The 21599-nt window shown below is 43.4% G+C and overlaps 1 protein-coding gene across 1 annotated transcript in view; it reads right to left on the reverse strand.

Annotated features, from left to right (window-relative positions):
• LOC310794148 (inactive rhomboid protein 2-like) overlaps positions 1 to 21599 on the reverse strand; it is an 81674-nt gene that overhangs the window by 46479 nt on the left and 13596 nt on the right. Inside the window, exon 2 of the mRNA XM_083656055.1 lies at positions 9855 to 10022. The gene's annotated coding sequence lies outside the window, so the exon portion shown is untranslated. The remainder of the gene's footprint in view (positions 1 to 9854; positions 10023 to 21599) is intronic.

Here is a 21599-nt window from a genome sequence, read left to right on the forward strand (position 1 = left end):
TGGTTCACTCTCTCCCTCCTGTTCCTCTGAAGAGTGTCACCATGGTTCACTCTCTCCCCCCTGTTCCTCTGAAGAGTGTCACCATGGTTCACTCTCTCCCCCCTGTTCCTCTGAAGAGTGTCACCATGGTTCACCCTCTCCCTCCTGTTCCTCTGAAGAGTGTCACCATGGTTCACTCTCTCCCCCCTGTTCCTCTGAAGAGTGTCACCATGGTTCACTCTCTCCCCCCTGTTCCTCTGAAGAGTGTCACCATGGTTCACTCTCTCCCCCATGTTCCTCTGAAGAGTGTCACCATGGTTCACCCTCTCCCCCCTGTTCCTCTGAAGAGTGTCACCATGGTTCACCCTCTCCCCCCTGTTCCTCTGAAGAGTGTCACCATGGTTCACTCTCTCCCCCCTGTTCCTCTGAAGAGTGTCACCATGGTTCACCCTCTCCCTCCTGTTCCTCTGAAGAGTGTCACCATGGTTCACTCTCTCCCCCCTGTTCCTCTGAAGAGTGTCACCATGGTTCACCCTCTCCCTCCTGTTCCTCTGAAGAGTGTCACCATGGTTCACTCTCTCCCCCCTGTTCCTCTGAAGAGTGTCACCATGGTTCACTCTCTCCCCCCTGTTCCTCTGAAGAGTGTCACCATGGTTCACTCTCTCCCCCCTGTTCCTCTGAAGAGTGTCACCATGGTTCACCCTCTCCCCCCTGTTCCTCTGAAGAGTGTCACCATGGTTCACTCTCTCCCCCCTGTTCCTCTGAAGAGTGTCACCATGGTTCACTCTCTCCCCCATGTTCCTCTGAAGAGTGTCACCATGGTTCACCCTCTCCCCCCTGTTCCTCTGAAGAGTGTCACCATGGTTCACTCTCTCCCCCCTGTTCCTCTGAAGAGTGTCACCATGGTTCCCCCTCCCCCCCCTGTTCCTCTGGTTCACCTGGGCTGAGAGTCCTGGGCTGGGTGTGTTTGTGTGTAGCACAGGAGGTCGGTGCTGCTAGCAGTCAGGGTTTGGTAGCCAACACAGCTAACAGGCTACAGATCAGATACACTCACAACAAATAGTCTGTGGCTTGCAACACCATACACAACCCACAGGAAGGGGTGTGAGGGTGTTACATCATGTTTCGTTTTCGGTCATGCAGTTGACCCAGAGCAATCTAGTAAGAGGGTGGCGTCAGCGGAGGTCCAAAATGCGTGACTCATTAGCCAATGAACAGCCAGGAAGGGGATAATGTACAATTTGATTCTTTAAAAAAACAACTTTCAGAGTACATCACAAACTGTCCATTTTGCTGCAACTCGACAGTGCTGCTTAATCCAGGACCTTACTTCCTGGAACTCTTAATCCAGGACCTTACTTGGACTCTTCTACAGTATTCACCTTATTCACCACGCCCACTTTTTCTCTCTTCCGCGTTCAACGCAAACGTATTTGTTCTTCCGGTTCAGCGCTAGTTGCCTACTGTGGCTAATATTAGCCGCTAGTTAGTTATGTTATATGGCAGTAAAATGCCACTGAATGACCAAATTGATATAACTTTTAACCATTTCGAGTAACACCGTTTCCATACGGATCACCAGCGTTAGTTTGTTGTTTATAACGTGGCTATATTCATAACGTTTTATATCTAGGATGCGTTATTTCGAATCCCCCATAGGTTACGCTGGCGCAAAACGTGTGGGATTCAGGACGAAACAGTCTCGAGCCACTAACGTCATCTTTAGAGCACAATATTCCTGGAATGCAAGTTTAACCAAACAGTTACATGTCCTCTGCATTCTACATCAAATTAAGATATTACGGGGGGCGCTAGTGAGCAGTAACATGTGAGGACGCGTTTCTGTTGAGCTCCTGACCGGGCGAACTTTTTTCTGAATATTTTGACTTTTATCGCCAAAGCCCAACAAATCTGATTTGACGAATACGATAACGAGCCGAAAGAGCACCGGAATCCGAGTTTTGTGCCTCTAATCCGACCGACAATGCCGGGGACGAGAGAAGGGAGAAGACAACACCGAGGCCGCACCGCAGACGCCACGGCCTCCAGCCCAGCTGGCAGTGGTACGGAGGATGAGCCCATGGACTTATCTGGGGTGATGGCCGCCATTGCAAACAGCGAGGGGAAAATCCTAGCACGGATAGACTCAAGCACGTCTGATTTGAATGCAAAAATAGACTCGATAAGGGGGGGACTTGGCGAAGCAAGACACCCGTCTAGCAGACCTGGAGAACGGCCTGAACACTTATTCAGGCCGGACGGTGGATGTGGAAAGGGACGTTAGCGGGCTAAAGGCCGATGTGGCTACGCTGCTCCTGAAGATAGACGACCTGGAGGGGAGACAGCGCCGATGCAACGCTCGCATTATCGGGGTGAGAGAGGGATTTGAGACCGGTGGAGGCCAGCGGCCGACGGCTACCATCGCCAAGATGCTACAAGATCTTCTAGGCCTCGACTTCGCCCCGACCCTGGACCGGGCCCACCGCAGCTTACGCCCCCCACCCAAAGAAGGAGAACCCCCCAGGATCATCGTGGTCAAGTTTCATTACTTCCAGGAGAGGGAGGATGTTTTCCGCAAAGCCGCTCGTTCAGCCCCGATGACCATGCACGGCAAGAGAGTGAGCATCTTCCCAGACTACACAGCAGCGGTGGCGAAGAAGAGAGCAGCATTTTCCGAGGCCAAGAAACTCCTCCATGGCTGCAATGGCATCAAGTTTGGGATCCAGTTCCCCGCAGTGCTTCGCATCACTTTAGCGTCCGGCCAAGACAAACGGTTCGAGGACCCGTCTGCAGCGATAGACTACATCAGGAAGAATTTAAAGCCCTAGGACAATGCACAGCAACGCTAATATGTCAGGCACGGCCTGGTGTTAGCAGCTAACTAGCTGCTAAGGGCTAACAGCTAGCGAGAGGTAATGTAAACAAAGCAGCATGACGATACCAGAATGATTGACTGAAGACAACGCTACGCTGCCCTGTTCATGTATGCCCTGCATTGTACATTTATTGAATTAGTACGTTTTATTGATAGCATGGACCTGCGCTGTGTGTGTGTGTGTGTGTGTGTGTGCGCACGTGTGTGTATGTGTGGGTGTGGGTGTGTGTATGTGTATGTGTGCGTGCATGAATGTATGATGTATGAATATATGGATATAATTGTTATTTGTTTTTTTGCACTAAAGCCGAATACAGCGGTGCTAAGCCACAGGGTGAGGCTGGACTGTATCATTTGCACAACTTGAGGCCCACAGGTAATACAGCCCCCCCTTTTTATTTTTATCTGTTCCCATCTGCATTTTTTTTTCATTTTCCCTTACTTTTCATTAATTACGGATGTTTAAAGCCTGGGAGCCCAACGCTCACTCTCATCCTATAAGTATAGATACATGTGCATATATATAATACATATATTATTTTATTTTATTTAAAAAAAAAAAAAAAAAAAAAAAAAAAAAAAATTGAAGCACTAACATTAGAGAATTACGCAGATAAAGAGGCACTGTTACGGCTGCTGTCATTTGAGTATTGGTGTGGGTGTGTACAGGCAGGTGTATGTATGTGCAGGCATACATGTGAATTTATTTTTTTTATTTTTTTTATTTTTTTTACTTATCTCTCGTTATATAATATTATAATATTTTAAAGTCAAGTTCAATATATTTGATATGGCTAATGTTTGCCCTGGTCAGGGCTTGTTGTTAGAGGTTCTTATTATGGTTATTTGCGATACCAGACTAGAAGTGAGGGGTGCGATCTCCAGGAAATCGGTAGATCAGCAGCAGGGGTTTTCAAGGCTCTTTTTTGTTTGTTTTGTAGTTAGTAGACGGGGAGTTTCTTTTTATTTCTATACTCATTCGTTTAAAAATGTCTGATACTCAAAATACAGGTTACCTTCGCTTTCTGAGCTGGAATATAAAGGGAATTCACAACCCAGTGAAGCGTAGTAGGGTTTTTGCACATTTAAAAGCTCTGGGCTCTGAGATCATGTTTTTACAGGAAACTCACCTCCGGTCAGATGAACACACAAAATTAAAGAAGGCTTGGATTGGGCAGATATTCTGCTCGAGGAATGAGAGCAGGACAAGGGGAACGGCCATTTTGATTAAAAAAGGTATACCACTCATCCCACTGTCAACCACTTCTGACCCCAGAGGGAGATATGTGATAGTAACAGGCAATTTGTATGGCACGCGGGTGGCATTAGCTAACATACGGGCCAAATTGGGACGATCCACTTTTTTTTTCTAATTTCATAGCAGCTCTACCAGACCTTAATGATTACCAACTGATACTAGGGGGGGACTTTAATTGTGTATTACACCCATATTTAGACAGATCAAACCCAAGACCTAATAGTAAGATTTCAAGGGCAGGAGCTGTTATACACTCATTCATAGAATCCTATGCCCTCTTTGACCCCTGGAGAAGGGATAACCCAACTACTAAACAATATTCTTTTTTTTCCCCTGTCCATCATTCTTATTCTAGGATTGATTTTTTTCTTTTGGATGGTAGGATCCGGCCCATGGTTAAGGGAAGCCAATATAATAGTATAGTCATCTCCGACCATAGCCCTGTACAGGTGGATATAGGCTTCCAAGACTGCTCTAGACCCAGGCGGACCTGGCGGTTTGACCCTCTGTTGCTGTCCAGGGTATCCTTCAGGAAATTTCTCTCCCAACAGATAGATACCTTCATAGAACTCAACTGCACTCCGGGCATGCCGATAACTACTGTATGGGAGGCTCTTAAAGCCTACCTTAGAGGCCAGATAATTTCGTATACGGCATTTGAAAGAAAGAAACGTAAACAACGCCTGACAGAACTGTCCCAAGATATAGCAGAAATAGACCGTTTATATGCTAACTCCCCGACACCGGAGCTTTATAAGGAAAAACTACTAAAAAAAACAGAATTTGACAATCTCTCCATTAAGCAAACAGAACGACTATTTTTTAAATCGAAACAGACATTTTATGAACATGGAGAGAAGGCTGGAAAGCTCCTAGCCCATCAGATTAGACAGACCGCAGCCTCCAACACTATTCCGGAAATGTGTACTGTGTCAGGGGCAAAAACCACCGACCCTGAAGCTATCAATGACCAGTTCAAACAGTTCTACTCTGCTCTTTATAGGTCAGAACCACCCAATGACTTATCAAGCATCCGCACTTTCCTAGACGGTCTAGCCATACCAGAAATTACCTCGGAGGACCAATCGCAGATAGACGAAGAGATATCAGTAGATGAAGTTATACAAGCAATTAAGTCTATGCAGAGCAGCAAAGCGCCGGGCCCGGACGGTTTTTCAATAGAAATATACAAAGAATTCGCTGCTAAACTGGCACCAATACTCACTTCGGTATATCAGGAAATCTTCAACCAACAGAAACTACCTCAGACTATGACACAAGCAATTATATCAGTACTGCTAAAAAAGGATAAAGACCCCCTGCTGTGCGGCTCATATCGCCCTATAAGCCTCCTAAACTGTGACTACAAAATCCTTACAAAAATTTTGGCCACCCGTATTGAATCTGTAGTTCCAACGATTATTAATCCAGACCAAACTGGTTTCATACCTGGGAGACAGTCATTTTATAATATGCGCCGCCTGATGAATATACTGTATTCACCCCATACTACAGAACAGACAGAGATTGTGATTTCTTTGGATGCTGAAAAAGCATTCGACCGCGTCGAATGGCAATACCTGTTCGCGGTCTTAAAACGATTTGGCTTTGGTTCATCATTTCTTACATGGATCAGGATACTATACTGTTCGCCGACAGCAGCGGTACGGACAAATGACACTATTTCAGATTACTTTCCGCTCCACAGGGGTTGCAGACAGGGTTGCAGTATCTCTCCTTATCTGTTCGATTTAGCAATTGAACCCCTCGCCATAGCGCTTAGAGCAGACAACGACATCAGGGGAATCACCCGAGACGGTAAATCCCATAAGGTATCGCTTTATGCAGATGACCTGCTATTATACATATCCCATCCAACAGAATCCATACCAAAACTACTGCTTACCCTGGATGACTTTGGCCGCTTGTCGGGCTATAAGCTGAACTACTCAAAGAGCCTGCTTTTCCCAATTAATCAAACTGGCGAAGACTACTCTAATTTTCCGTTCAAGCTGGAGCGCAATGCGTTTACATATCTAGGAATTAAGGTCACTCATACGATGGGAGAGCTGCATAACTATAACTTTAAAATCTTATTACAACGAACAAAGCAGGATTTAACGAAATGGTCAACACTGCCAATTTCTCTAACAGGCCGCATTAATATAGTAAAAATGACTGTCCTACCTAAATTCCTCTATCTTTTTCAAATGATTCCCATATTCATACCCAAGGCGACCTTTAAGCAACTAGATAGGCTAATCTCGTCATTCATTTGGAACAACTCAAACCCCAGGATGAAGAAAATGTATCTGGAAGTTTCTAAGCAAGAGGGGGGCCTAGGCTTACCTAACTTCATCAGCTATTACTGGGCTGCTAATGTTGTAAAACTTATACATTGGGTATTTACACATGAGCATAATGAGGGCCCAGACTGGGTCCATATGGAGCTCTTATCTAACCCTTTACCGATGCTAACTTCTCCGTTACCATATAAATGTAGCACACAATTAACGAACCCGGTGGTTAAGGCTTCACTCAGGATATGGCTGCAGTTTAGGAGGCATTTTAGACTAGGGCAGGCAAGCAGATTTTTCCCGGTAGCAAACAATCAATTTTTTCCACCATCTGTGTTAGATAACTCATTCCAACAGTGGCATAGAAATGGATTAGTGTTTTTCAGCGATCTGTTCCCAGATGGCATATTTGCACAGTTTGAGACATTTACTACAGACCATGAGATACACAGGTCTCAGTTCTTTAAGTACCTTCAAATTCGTAGTTGTGCTAGAAAAGTGTTCCCTTCATTTCCACATCTGCCACCCAGGAATCAGCTAGATTATATTCTGGAGTCTGACCCTTATAAGAAGAAGCGTGTTTCTATTGTCTACACAATGATACAGGGGCAAAAGCAGATATCTTGGGACAAAACAAAGGCGGCATGGGAGAAAGATCTAGGTGAAGAGCTTTCTGAGGATGCCTGGCAGTACAGCCTGACCCGTATTCACACCTCTTCACTGTGCATACGACACGGTCTGATTCAATTTAAGGTGCTCCACCGGCTCCACTATTCAGGAGAGAGACTGGCCAGAATTTATCCCGCAGCTGACCCTGGATGCCCACGATGTAGCCACAGTCCGGCGTCCTTGGGACACATGTTTTGGACATGTCGCACTCTCAACAGCTACTGGGAACAAATATTTAGTGTATTCTCACACATGTGTGGACAAACCATAGCTCCTGATTTCCACACAGCCATTTTTGGTATACCACCTCCAAACTGCAATGTTACAACTTTGCAGGCGAATGCCTTAGCCTTTGCTTCATTGTTAGCTCGTAGACTTATTCTTTTTAACTGGAAGTCAAAGAAAGCGCCGTCATTTCCACAGTGGTTGAAGGAGGTCCTCTCTTTTTTGCCTCTAGAAAAGCTCAGATATAAAGTAAGCAGAGCCCGCGAGAGCTTCACTCTGACCTGGAGTCCGTTCATAGACTTTGTCGAAGAGTTTTCTTTTCACTGAAGGTACTGTCCAACTGGACGCAATCACAGTATATACAGACGTTCATATACACAGCCTTGTATTATTAATGACATGTATCTGAACTGAAATGTGATGTCCCTGTCTAACTTTTTGTTTTTGTTTCTGTTTTTGTTTTTTCTATTTTTGTTTTGTTTTCTCTTGGAGCCTTGGGGTGGGGAGGGGGGGTTTTCTACTTATTTTTCATGATGTGTACTATGTGCATATTTGTTATAATCTGAAAAACAAGAAATAAAGTATTTAAAAAAAAAAATTAAGATATTACGGGTTGTTTTATTTTGTATGTTACATACTTATTGGCCAAGATATGTTAGTTTATGGGGGAGTAATTCTGCCAGTTTAGGAGGGGAGTGTGGGCGGCCATCTTGCCTGCGGGGTTTTTGGCAAGTCTAAAATGGAAATACTATTACGAAATGACGTAATGCGGAAGCGTCCATGTGTGGGCAAAGAATAAGGTGAATATATACAGCTCTCATTTGATCTGCTGCGTTTAGGCTAAGCACACTCAACTGAGAGAAGGCAGAGGCAGCACTAGAGCAGACGCTTGTATTGATTAAATACAACAATACACCACTCATCTTTATGACCACAAACTATTAGTGTAGTTTGTGGTGGTACATGTGTTTCTGCCAGGGAGACGAAGAGAACGCTTCATCTCTTTGTGTAAAACACAGTTTGAGACATATTTGCCAAAGCATTCAAACTTGTGTATTTTAGACATGCCTTCTCACATCTGAGCCAGGAGAATAGTTGAGAAATCACACTGTACGCCTCCACCGTCCACACAGCAATAATGCCTGCTGTTGCTGCAGACCGAGCTGTTCAAATAGTCAGCATAACACATTTGTGATTTTTTTTTTATAAGTGCCAAGTTAAGCCATTTCCCTAGTTTTGCATTTGATCCATAGGTTGAGGCCACGTCTCGTCATGGACAGTCCGCATGTCTGGGAACGCCCACAAAATGTTAAACTGCTGGCGCGCTAGTGGGGTAAAACCGCCCATATATTTCATGGGCTGACTCACCAAAAGACGGTGCTGCGGCTCTAAACTACAGGTTTGGGGGTTCTAGAGCAGAACACAAGACGTCTGATCAGATGTGCGTTTACTGCGGTGGTTAAATCGCCGATCGTGTCTGCCTGGGCTGGGCTATCAGCTAAATTCTAACTTTGCAGAATGGATAGAATGGGGTGGACTGGCTGATCTGTAGGGCTGTACCATGGCCCAGAGGAGTGGGGGTGGACTGGCTGATCTGTAGGGCTGTACCATGGCCCAGAGGAGTGGGGGTGGACTGGCTGATCTGTAGGGCTGTACCATGGCCCAGAGGAGTGGGGGTGGACTGGCTGATCTGTAGGGCTGTACCATGGCCCAGAGGAGTGGGGGTGGACTGGCTGATCTGTAGGGCTGTACCATGGCCCAGAGGAGTGGGGGTGGACTGGCTGATCTGTAGGGCTGTACCATGGCCCAGAGGAGTGGGGGTGGACTGGCTGATCTGTAAGGCTGTACCATGGCCCAGAGGAGTGGGGGTGGACTGGCTGATCTGTAGGGCTGTACCATGGCCCAGAGGAGTGGGGGTGGACTGGCTGATCTGTAGGGCTGTACCATGGCCCAGAGGAGTGGGGGTGGACTGGCTGATCTGTAGGGCTGTACCATGGCCCGGAGGTATCATGGCTCAGTTTCCTTTCCTTACAGCTTCAGAAGGCAGCAGCCCCAGGGTTTAAAGTGGATGAAGACAGACAGTAATGGATCATCCTAATCAATACACAGGCCCCTCATGTACTTGTATCTACTATAAGTAATGAGAAAGGGATTAATTTATCATTTGGTCCAATTGTATTGCACTCAAAAGCTATCAATATGCATGGGGTTAATTACTATAGAGGCAAAATAATGATTGTTTCGTGCCAAACGCTTTGGAAAAAATTAGTCACCCAGTTCTGATTTCTAATTTCCAAATGTTTGCGAATTCGTAGGCGCTGAGAGTCAGACACGCCTTACTGCACGCTTGCTCTTGCAAACTGATGCCATGTTGTGTAGGCTTAGGCCCACTAACTAGCAGCTAGTAGCATGCTACCATGGACAATGGTGATAACAGGATCCAATTAAAAATATATATATAATATGAATTATTGAGGACAGAGTGATCTGTTAAGCCTAACCCAGCTACAGTACACAGTGATCTGTGTCTGTGAGAGTCTTATCATCTTACTGTGTGTTTCCACAGCAGAAATCCCTGCTGTCGCCGTTGTTGATCTGTTGTCGGACGTTATTCTGAAACTCTTGGAGGCCAAATAAGGAAGTGGCCGTCAGATGATTGCCTCATCACCTCCTCTCATGACCGTCTGCCAAGTTCTATAGACATCTTCTCCTGTAGATCCTGCAGAGGACAGATACACACAACACAAGTTCTATAGACATCTTCTCCTGTAGATCCTGCAGAGGACAGATACACACAACACAAGTTCTATAGACATCTTCTCCTGTAGATCCTGCAGAGGACAGATACACACAACACAAGTTCTATAGACATCTTCTCCTGTAGATCCTGCAGAGGACAGATACACACAACACAAAAGCATCAGCATGTTGATGGTGCTCAGTGTGAAGTCAAAAGGATATCAGCAACACTCTGCTTAGTAGAGCTCTCCAGTCTCCAGGCTATTCATGTTTTCTGTCTGCCTACAATTGTGTGTCAATTGTATGTTAATTGTACATTGGTAATGGTAATATACATAAATTCAACAGAGAATCCAGCCTGAGTGTGTTGTGAATCCATACCGATCCATCTATGCATCTTTTATGGCAGCTTTGAAATGGCATCAGAGATTTCACAAGGTGGACGACATGTTTGATCAGTCTGACGATATGCGTGCAGAATAGGAACTGTGAGCATGATGTCTGCATCTTCATCAGTCAGAGTGGAGCAACCAAAAGTGTCAAGGAAACTGCCCCCCCCCTCTCTACTTCCAACCACAACACCATCTGATGATGATGACGATGATGATGATGATGACGACACACACAACAAAGGTTTGGTTCTCTACGTGTCAAATTCTTCTTTGGCTGAAAATATCACCTACTTTTCACGCCTCAAGCAACTCAGTCATCTCGGATGAAAGCCACTAGAAAAAAACAGTTATTCAAGTTCTCTACCAAGAGATCTTGTGATAGGTTCTTGGCTTGCATCATCCCAACCATTCCAGAGACAGCTTAAAACGCTGCACTATTTTCCAAGAGCCTACATGCCCAAACCTGCACCGCAAGAAGCTACTATTGCAAATTCCACAGCAAAGGCCAAGAGATTCCCTCGCAAATTGTCACCATCAAGTCAAGATGTGAGCTAAATATCTGATTCATACATACCACACACACACACACCAAACAGAAAGTGTAAGATTGCTGCTCAGATACATAGCCATGTTTTTCAGTTGTCATCACTACAACATGTCTGCGCATGCATAGTGCAACATTGTGCCACCCAAAACAGCTAACCGTTTTGGCAGAGCAATCCCTGTCACCTGACCCAGCCTGGCTGTCACCTGACCCAGCCTGGCTGTCACCGGACCTGACCAAGCCTGGCTGTTGGAGCTGAGAAAGACACCGCTTCTCTGACACACAGAACAAATGACATCTTGTCCCCTCCTGGAAGAACACTTGAGAAACACAGACGAAAAAGAGCTTTTTTAGACGTCACGAGTCACGACAACAACCAAGAACGAAGGTGAAAGTTCATCACAAACCAATTACGTGCTTCTGTAGAAAAACTAAAGCATCCCATAAAAATCCTATTAAGGTTTATGAGAGTCTGGCTCTCAAAGAGGTTCCTGCGCGTACCATCAAATCCTCTGAGATGATGCGTCAGGCAGTGTGGAATGAGGGTTGGCATGGCTGTGTAGGAATGAATCCCTGCTGCCTAGCCCCAGCCGGCTGCTTCAGTGCTCCTGACAGCAGAGGAGAGAACAGAGGAGAGTAGAGGAGAGCAGTGGAGAGGAGAGGAGAGAGGGGAGAGAGGAGAGGAGAGGAGAGGAGAGGAGAGGAGAGGAGAGGAGAGGAGAGGAGAGGAGAGAGGGGAGGAGAGGAGAGGAGAGAGGAGGGGAGGGGAGAGGAGAGCAGTGGAGAGGAGAGGGGAGAGGAGGACAGGAGAGGAGAGGAGAGGAGAGGAGAGGAGAGGAGAGGAGAGGAGAGGAGAGGAGAGGAGAGGAGCACAACACTCTCTGGGCGTGTTGGAGCAGCTGACAGAAGATACAGATCCTGAAAGGAAAGCCAGGAAGGAAGGCTGATTGTCACTCTGTGAGAGAAGCCCTGGGCTGTGGTGTGGTGGGCTCTCTACATTCTTCATATCAAATTACAGTTGAAGTCAGAAGTTTACATACACTTAGGTTGAAGACAGTCATTAAAACTCCACACAGATTAACCCTTCCAACAAGTGTTTATAGACAGATTATTTCACTTATAATTCATGATCACAATTCCAGTGGGTCAAGTTTACAATACACTACTAAGTCGACTTTAAACAGCTTGGAATGATGTCATGACTTTAGAAGCTTCCCATAGGCTAATTTACATCATTGAGTCAATTGGGGGTATACACCTGTGGAAGGGTTAGGGGCAGGGTGATCCCCTGGAGATCACTAGAACCTACTTTGAGAACCAGTGGAGGTGGAGATGCCCATCAGAAATGCAGCTGTTTGAATCCAGTTGGAAAAACAAACTGCTCTGTGAGAATTGAGGAGCCTGATGGGCTTCCAAAGATGAACCCTGTGTGTGCTGCTTTAAAATCCACAAGCGTCTCTTTTTTTAGCTGTTTACGGCGAAGCACGACCCTTTGGCTCGACTGGTGTTTCCATCCATGTGGCCGTGAACGTTCTGATTCGCTCTGGGTCTCGGCTCTCTCTGTTCTGATTCGCTCTGGGTCTCGGCTCTCTCTGTTCTGATTCGCTCTGGGTCTCGGCTCTCTCTGTTCTGATTCGCTCTGGGTCTCGGCTCTCTCTGTTCTGATTCGCTCTGGGTCTCGACTCTCTCTCTCTCTTTGACACAGGCCTTTAGCTCAGTGGCAGCAGGTGCACTGGTGGTGCAACAGACATGCCAGCTCCAGCGTGCAGAGGCAGGTGCTGTGTGGGTCAGAGCTAGGAGGAATGGCATAAATACTGCTTCCTATGCTTACAGAATGCACTTCCTCTTCCTGGGTGGAAGGAATGCAAGCACCATGCTCTAATTGCCCATTCTCTGCTTCTTCTTGCTGTAATGTATGCAGACCATAGATCTGACCATACAGGAACTTGCTTTGATGTAAGGTTGGGCAATATGGTGAAATCAATATCATGATAACAATAAGGATTTTTCTCAATATCATATTATTGTGTAGTTGTGTTCATGTATGCAAAATCATGTTAAATAATCAAATTGAATCATCCCATTGAACCGAATGGTATTGTGTAGGGATGCACCGATCCACTTTTTTCACTTCCGATCCGATTCCGATACCTGAATTTAGATATCTGCCGATACCGATATTATGCCGATACCAATATTTTTCTTGAATATACAGTATAGGCAAAGATTTGGCCAATTAAAGATTTTTTTTTTAAATATACCTTGCAAAAAGCAGACAAAATTAAGAAAATATACAAGGCAAAGAAGGATACTATTATACATGGGCAAATTACGGCCAGCGGCCCGCGCTGGAATTGCAGGGATTTCTTTTTTCTTTCAATTCCGATCCGATCCGTGAATTAGTGCCAAATCGGCACCTGATACCGATATTGGATCGGCCCCATCCCTAGTATTGTGATCTCAAAGAAAGCAATCATACTGTATTCTTACCATACCTAATTGAACTGCTTTATATAGGCCCTACCAATAAAGGGAGTATTCATAGTATTCCCATGATGTCACAAGCATTTTCCTACCAATATGGCGCTACAGTTCACACAGCTCATTGGCTGTTTGTGTCACTTGAATGTAATCACCTGTTAATTGATTACAATCACCTGTTATTTTCCTACCAAGATGGCCTACCAAGATGGCCGTGTGGTGGTAACAGAATACCATCCATAGAGACTGACTGTTTCGGTTTCAGCTAGGCATGGGTCGATTTCCGGTTTTACCGGTTCGGTTCGGTATACGAGCCCAAACCGGTTTGATCACGTGCGAACCGAAAAAACCAAAAAAAAAAAATGCCAGTCCATTCTGATTGCACTATTGTTCGTATTAGCCTCTTCTCAAGTTGCACTAGTAGGCAAAAGTCTTATTTTGTTTATTATGTTGATGTTTGAAGAAAAGTTGAGCTGAATAGTTATGAGAAATAAAAACAGTGTGTTGTTACAGTTAAAAGGTTCTGCTTATTTGTATTCAGTGTTCGTGCTGGTTGGCAGCATACCAGCTTAGAGGTGCATTATCGCCACCAACTGCAGCCGCTTTGATACGTTTTTTGGGGGGAATATCGAACCGGTTTCAAAATGTTCAAACCGACCCATGCCTAGGCCCTATATTGTGTGAATTTGTGAGTTTTGAAGTTTATAAGGCAGTTCAGCTGTAAGCCAATCCATTCTGATTGCACTGCTTGTGTTTTTATTAGCCTTTTCTCAAGTTGCACTATAGGCAGAAGTCTTATTTCATTTATTATTTTGATGTTTAGAAGAAAAGTTGAGCTGAATAGTTATGAGAAATAAATACAGGGTGTGTTTGTTACACAGGTGTCCTGCTTCTTTTTATTCAGTATCATTGCTGGTTGACAATACCAGCTTAGAGGTGTATTATCACTATCAGGTGGACTGAAGTTGCACTACAGACAGTTATAGGCCACACTCGGGAGCCCTGCTTAAAAAAATAATAAAAAATAATAATAATAATTACAAAAAAAATCGGTATACCGGTTCGATCCGGTTTAGACGGCAATATCGAACCGGTTTTAAAATTTTCAAACCGACCCAGCCCTAGTTTCAGCTAAAATATTTAACATCTTGTAAATGAAGAAACACCTACATACACATCCTACAAATTAGAGGATAGTATAGTATGCAAATATCACAGCAAAACTGTCAATCCCTATGGGTTGTAACCAGTGGGGAAGCTCTGCCCCTTTCCCAGGAAGAAGTCTTTGTTTAAGCTGTAATTCCTTGAATGGCCACTTAAGGCAGGGCTCAGAAGTCCCGTCGTTCCTGTTAACATGCCCGACTTTGTAACAGTAATTAAGCATCTTTACAGCCTGGTCCGTAACACGGTTTTGGTCTATATAATGTAGCTAATTTCACCTTTTCACAACAACTGTATGGCAGTAATTTTTTATATAACTCGCCCGTTTGGAGTGAAATAGACAATAAAAAAAGGGTGTGATTGACAGGGTGCCTGTCCACTGATCGCGCAGCTTGCCGATCACAGACCAATAGCAGGCGGAGCTGCGGCTCTGGGAAACCCCCATCTCACATGAGTTGTGCAAGGACTCAACCTAACCTCGCGTCACCAGGCTCTTCTCGGCGAGAAAGAGCCTGGCTTCCGTTCACAATTGATTTTGTCACCCTACCTGGTTCCGGCCTAGAGCCCGCCCTAGACAGGAAGGGCAGCGTTTCTAGCTCGTCAACTTTTATGTTAACTTGACAATTTGACACAAGTATCAGAACGGCAAACAACAAAACAAAAGATGGACGTACCGAACGAAGTTTTTGAAGAAGTTCTTTTAGAAACATTGCGGATTCACCATCTCACATCTTTTAAGCCAATACAGAAGCTTTGAATCAGACAATTAATCGAGGAAAGAGACGTCAAGCTAACGGCAACAAAGACGTTTTTTGGCGCACTTCCTTCGTTCATTCTGGTTCCGTGGTTTACGCCCCATGACAAAAAGCGGGGTGAAAGGTGCCCAGACTAGACTCAACCCATTCCCTCCCACTCTGCTGACGAAAAATCAAGATGGCCACGGCCAACGAATCAAGTCCAAACGGGAGCCCAAAATCAATGGGATAGCTTTGTCCATATTTTTGAGGACAGTGGTTATAACAGAAACTCCCAAGGCGATATAAAATACCACAAAGTAATGAAAAGGACACTATGAAACAATAAGTATCAGACACAATATACCGTATGTAGCTTAAGGAACATTAAAGTGATTTTTCATAATTGCTCATTATTATGATGCTATGAGATTGTGGTCTTAAAGAGCTTGCTGAAATAGGGCCAGAGAGTTACAGTAATACTGTTTGTACCATCTCACACGTGATCAGTTATCTCACACAAGAGTTGGCTTTGACTCACAAAGAGTCACTTGTTAGTAAATGTCTTCCATGTTCCATGTTCTCTCATGTTGTCTGTGTGTGTGACGTGTGTGTGTGTGTGTGTGTGTGTGTGTGTGTGTGTGTGTGTGTGTGTGTGTGTGTGTGTGTGTGTGTGTGTGTGTGTGTGTGTGTGACAGCCTGCTATTTTACTTTGAATTTGCTTCGTCATTTCACAAAAAATCCCCCGTCACAAGATCTGCAGAAGAATTGGCATGGAGGAGAAAAGAAAATGTTCCAACTTGACAGAAACTCCGACTCACTCACCTCCTTCAAAACCATTGATAGTATTCAAAACCCAATTCAAATCCCACCTCTTCAAAACAGCCTACAATATCTGACTTCTACCTCTAACCACCATTCCATCTCTGCAATCTATTGATTTGTGTATTTGTTTTGTATTTGTATTTGTTCTTTAGTTTGTTTACTGTATTATGTACTGTTTCTATGTATTGTAAAGTGTCTTTGAGTTCCCCAGAAAAGCGCTATATAAAACGTATGTATTATTATTATATTATTTATTAACTTGCAATATGCAGGACTAGAACGCTGACATATACATTTCCACTTGACAGTCTATTACACAACATACTATTTAGGAATTAACTGTCAAGAGTCCACTTACTGTAATGAGTTAGCTAAGGGCAGGAGTTGCCAAACTCTTTCACGGAGAGAGAGAGCCAAAGAGATAAATTACACCACACAGACTCATTTGGTAAGATATCAACGTGCGAAACCGCATCAGAGAGCTGGCACATACTAATGTAGCACAGACTTATTAACAGTAGCCGGGACAGGGAACAGGCATTGCTACATTTTGTGCCAACTTCTAGTATAGTGGTGAGACTGCGGTCAACTGAGCCGACGTTCGCGAAACCACAGTCAAGCCAGCCGACACTTGGTTTTTGATGCGTGTCTATTCGTGCCGTAACGGTACTGCTGCTTCACGGGTGTTCGGAGCGGGCTAAAAAGTCGAGTGTCACAATTCAGCGATCCTTAGATCGACATTACAACAAACAGTGTATTGAATGACTGTTGAATATGTCACAAAAGTCCTACCTTATTGAACGATCGTAGCAGGAGTTTCGCTTGGTACTATCATGTTGATGCTCTCAACAAGATGGTGAAAAACCGGCATTTCCGGGACTGGTTTTTCAAAATAAAAGCACGATTCGACTCCAGTCTAGACCACACAGATTTGGTGTTTGTTCCGACTTTCTAAGTAGGCTACTGTACAATCTTATAACTCCATAATCCCACACCATGACTGACATAGTTGTGTACACTACACCCCTAGGTATGCACTCTCATGAAATTAGTCATTTTCACTGTGCCATTTTGGAGAAATACAGTCAAAATCTTAATACTGAACTTGAAAAATGTGTTTTTTTAGACTTCTAAGTACCGGTACTGTACAATCGCATAACTCCATAATCCCACACCATGACTCACATGGTTGTGTACACTACACCCCTGGGTATACACTCTCATGAAATTAGCCATTTTCACTGTGCCATTTTGGAGAAATACAGTCAAAATCTCAATACTGAACATGAAAAATGTGTTTTTTTAGACTTCTAAGTACCGGTACTGTACAATCGCATAACTCCATAATCCCACACCATGACTGACATGGTTGTGTACACTACACCCCTGGGTATACACTCTCATGCAATTAGCCATTTTCACTGTGCCATTTTGGAGAAATACAGTCAAAATCTTAATACTGAACTTGAAAAATGTGTTTTTTTAGACTTCTAAGTACCGGTACTGTACAATCGCATAACTCCATAATCCCACACCATGACTCACATGGTTGTGTACACTACACCCCTGGGTATACACTCTCATGCAATTAGCCATTTTCACTGTGCCATTTTGGAGAAATACAGTCAAAATCTCAATACTGAACTTGAAAAATGTGTTTTTTTAGACTTCTAAGTACCGGTACTGTACAATCGCATAACTCCATAATCCCACACCATGACTGACATGGTTGTGTACACTACACCCCTGGGTATACACTCTCATGCAATTAGCCATTTTCACTGTGCCATTTTGGAGAAATACAGTCAAAATCTTAATACTGAACTTGAAAAATGTGTTTTTTTAGACTTCTAAGTACTGTACAATCGCATAACTCCATAATCCCACACCATGACTCACATGGTTGTGTACACTACACCCCTGGGTATACACTCTCATGAAATTAGCCATTTTCACTGTGCCATTTTGGAGAAATAGTCAAAATCTCAATACTGAACTTGAAAAATGTGTTTTTTTAGACTTCTAAGTACCGGTACTGTACAATCGCATAACTCCATAATCCCACACCATGACTCACATGGTTGTGTACACTACACCCCTGGGTATACACTCTCATGAAATTAGCCATTTTCACTGTGCCATTTTGGAGAAATACAGTCAAAATCTTAATACTGAACTTGAAAAATGTGTTTTTTTAGACTTCTAAGTACCGGTACTGTACAATCGCATAACTCCATAATCCCACACCATGACTGACATGGTTGTGTACACTACACCCCTGGGTATACACTCTCATGAAATTAGCCATTTTCACTGTGCCATTTTGGAGAAATACAGTCAAAATCTCAATACTGAACATGAAAAATGTGTTTTTTTAGACTTCTAAGTACCGGTACTGTACAATCGCATAACTCCATAATCCCACACCATGACTGACATGGTTGTGTACACTACACCCCTGGGTATACACTCTCATGCAATTAGCCATTTTCACTGTGCCATTTTGGAGAAATACAGTCAAAATCTTAATACTGAACTTGAAAAATATGTTTTTTTAGACTTCTAAGTACCGGTACTGTACAATCGCATAACTCCATAATCCCACACCATGACTCACATGGTTGTGTACACTACACCCCTGGGTATACACTCTCATGCAATTAGCCATTTTCACTGTGCCATTTTGGAGAAATACAGTCAAAATCTCAATACTGAACTTGAAAAATGTGTTTTTTTAGACTTCTAAGTACCGGTACTGTACAATCGCATAACTCCATAATCCCACACCATGACTGACATGGTTGTGTACACTACACCCCTGGGTATACACTCTCATGCAATTAGCCATTTTCACTGTGCCATTTTGGAGAAATACAGTCAAAATCTTAATACTGAACTTGAAAAATGTGTTTTTTTAGACTTCTAAGTACTGTACAATCGCATAACTCCATAATCCCACACCATGACTCACATGGTTGTGTACACTACACCCCTGGGTATACACTCTCATGCAATTAGCCATTTTCACTGTGCCATTTTGGAGAAATACAGTCAAAATCTCAATACTGAACTTGAAAAATGTGTTTTTTTAGACTTCTAAGTACCGGTACTGTACAATCGCATAACTCCATAATCCCACACCATGACTGACATGGTTGTGTACACTACACCCCTGGGTATACACTCTCATGCAATTAGCCATTTTCACTGTGCCATTTTGGAGAAATACAGTCAAAATCTTAATACTGAACTTGAAAAATGTGTTTTTTAGACTTCTAAGTACCGGTACTGTACAATCGCATAACTCCATAATCCCACACCATGACTCACATGGTTGTGTACACTACACCCCTGGGTATACACTCTCATGAAATTAGCCATTTTCACTGTGCCATTTTGGAGAAATAGTCAAAATCTCAATACTGAACTTGAAAAATATGTTTTTTTAGACTTCTAAGTACCGGTACTGTACAATCGCATAACTCCATAATCCCACACCATGACTCACATGGTTGTGTACACTACACCCCTGGGTATACACTCTCATGCAATTAGCCATTTTCACTGTGCCATTTTGGAGAAATACAGTCAAAATCTCAATACTGAACTTGAAAAATGTGTTTTTTTAGACTTCTAAGTACCGGTACTGTACAATCGCATAACTCCATAATCCCACACCATGACTGACATGGTTGTGTACACTACACCCCTGGGTATACACTCTCATGCAATTAGCCATTTTCACTGTGCCATTTTGGAGAAATACAGTCAAAATCTTAATACTGAACTTGAAAAATGTGTTTTTTTAGACTTCTAAGTACTGTACAATCGCATAACTCCATAATCCCACACCATGACTCACATGGTTGTGTACACTACACCCCTGGGTATACACTCTCATGCAATTAGCCATTTTCACTGTGCCATTTTGGAGAAATACAGTCAAAATCTCAATACTGAACTTGAAAAATGTGTTTTTTTAGACTTCTAAGTACCGGTACTGTACAATCGCATAACTCCATAATCCCACACCATGACTGACATGGTTGTGTACACTACACCCCTGGGTATACACTCTCATGCAATTAGCCATTTTCACTGTGCCATTTTGGAGAAATACAGCCAAAATCTTAATACTGAACTTGAAAAATGTGTTTTTTTAGACTTCTAAGTACCGGTACTGTACAATCGCATAACTCCATAATCCCACACCATGACTCACATGGTTGTGTACACTACACCCCTGGGTATACACTCTCATGCAATTAGCCATTTTCACTGTGCCATTTTGGAGAAATACAGTCAAAATCTTAATACTGAACTTGAAAAATGTGTTTTTTAGACTTCTAAGTACCGGTACTGTACAATCGCATAACTCCATAATCCCACACCATGACTCACATGGTTGTGTACACTACACCCCTGGGTATACACTCTCATGAAATTAGCCATTTTCACTGTGCCATTTTGGAGAAATACAGTCAAAATCTTAATACTGAACTTGAAAAATGTGTTTTTTTAGACTTCTAAGTACCGGTACTGTACAATCGCATAACTCCATAATCCCACACCATGACTGACATGGTTGTGTACACTACACCCCTGGGTATACACTCTCATGAAATTAGCCATTTTCACTGTGCCATTTTGGAGAAATACAGTCAAAATCTCAATACTGAACATGAAAAATGTGTTTTTTTAGACTTCTAAGTACCGGTACTGTACAATCGCATAACTCCATAATCCCACACCATGACTGACATGGTTGTGTACACTACACCCCTGGGTATACACTCTCATGCAATTAGCCATTTTCACTGTGCCATTTTGGAGAAATACAGTCAAAATCTCAATACTGAACTTGAAAAATGTGTTTTTTTAGACTTCTAAGTACCGGTACTGTACAATCGCATAACTCCATAATCCCACACCATGACTCACATGGTTGTGTACACTACACCCCTGGGTATACACTCTCATGCAATTAGCCATTTTCACTGTGCCATTTTGGAGAAATACAGTCAAAATCTCAATACTGAACTTGAAAAATGTGTTTTTTTAGACTTCTAAGTACCGGTACTGTACAATCGCATAACTCCATAATCCCACACCATGACTGACATGGTTGTGTACACTACACCCCTGGGTATACACTCTCATGCAATTAGCCATTTTCACTGTGCCATTTTGGAGAAATACAGTCAAAATCTTAATACTGAACTTGAAAAATGTGTTTTTTTAGACTTCTAAGTACTGTACAATCGCATAACTCCATAATCCCAAACCATGACTCACATGGTTGTGTACACTACACCCCTGGGTATACACTCTCATGAAATTAGCCATTTTCACTGTGCCATTTTGGAGAAATACAGTCAAAATCTCAATACTGAACTTGAAAAATGTGTTTTTTTAGACTT

The sequence above is a fragment of the Poromitra crassiceps genome, assembly GCF_964638095.1.
Source record: "Poromitra crassiceps genome assembly, chromosome: 19".
Taxonomy (NCBI): domain Eukaryota; kingdom Metazoa; phylum Chordata; class Actinopteri; order Beryciformes; family Melamphaidae; genus Poromitra; species Poromitra crassiceps.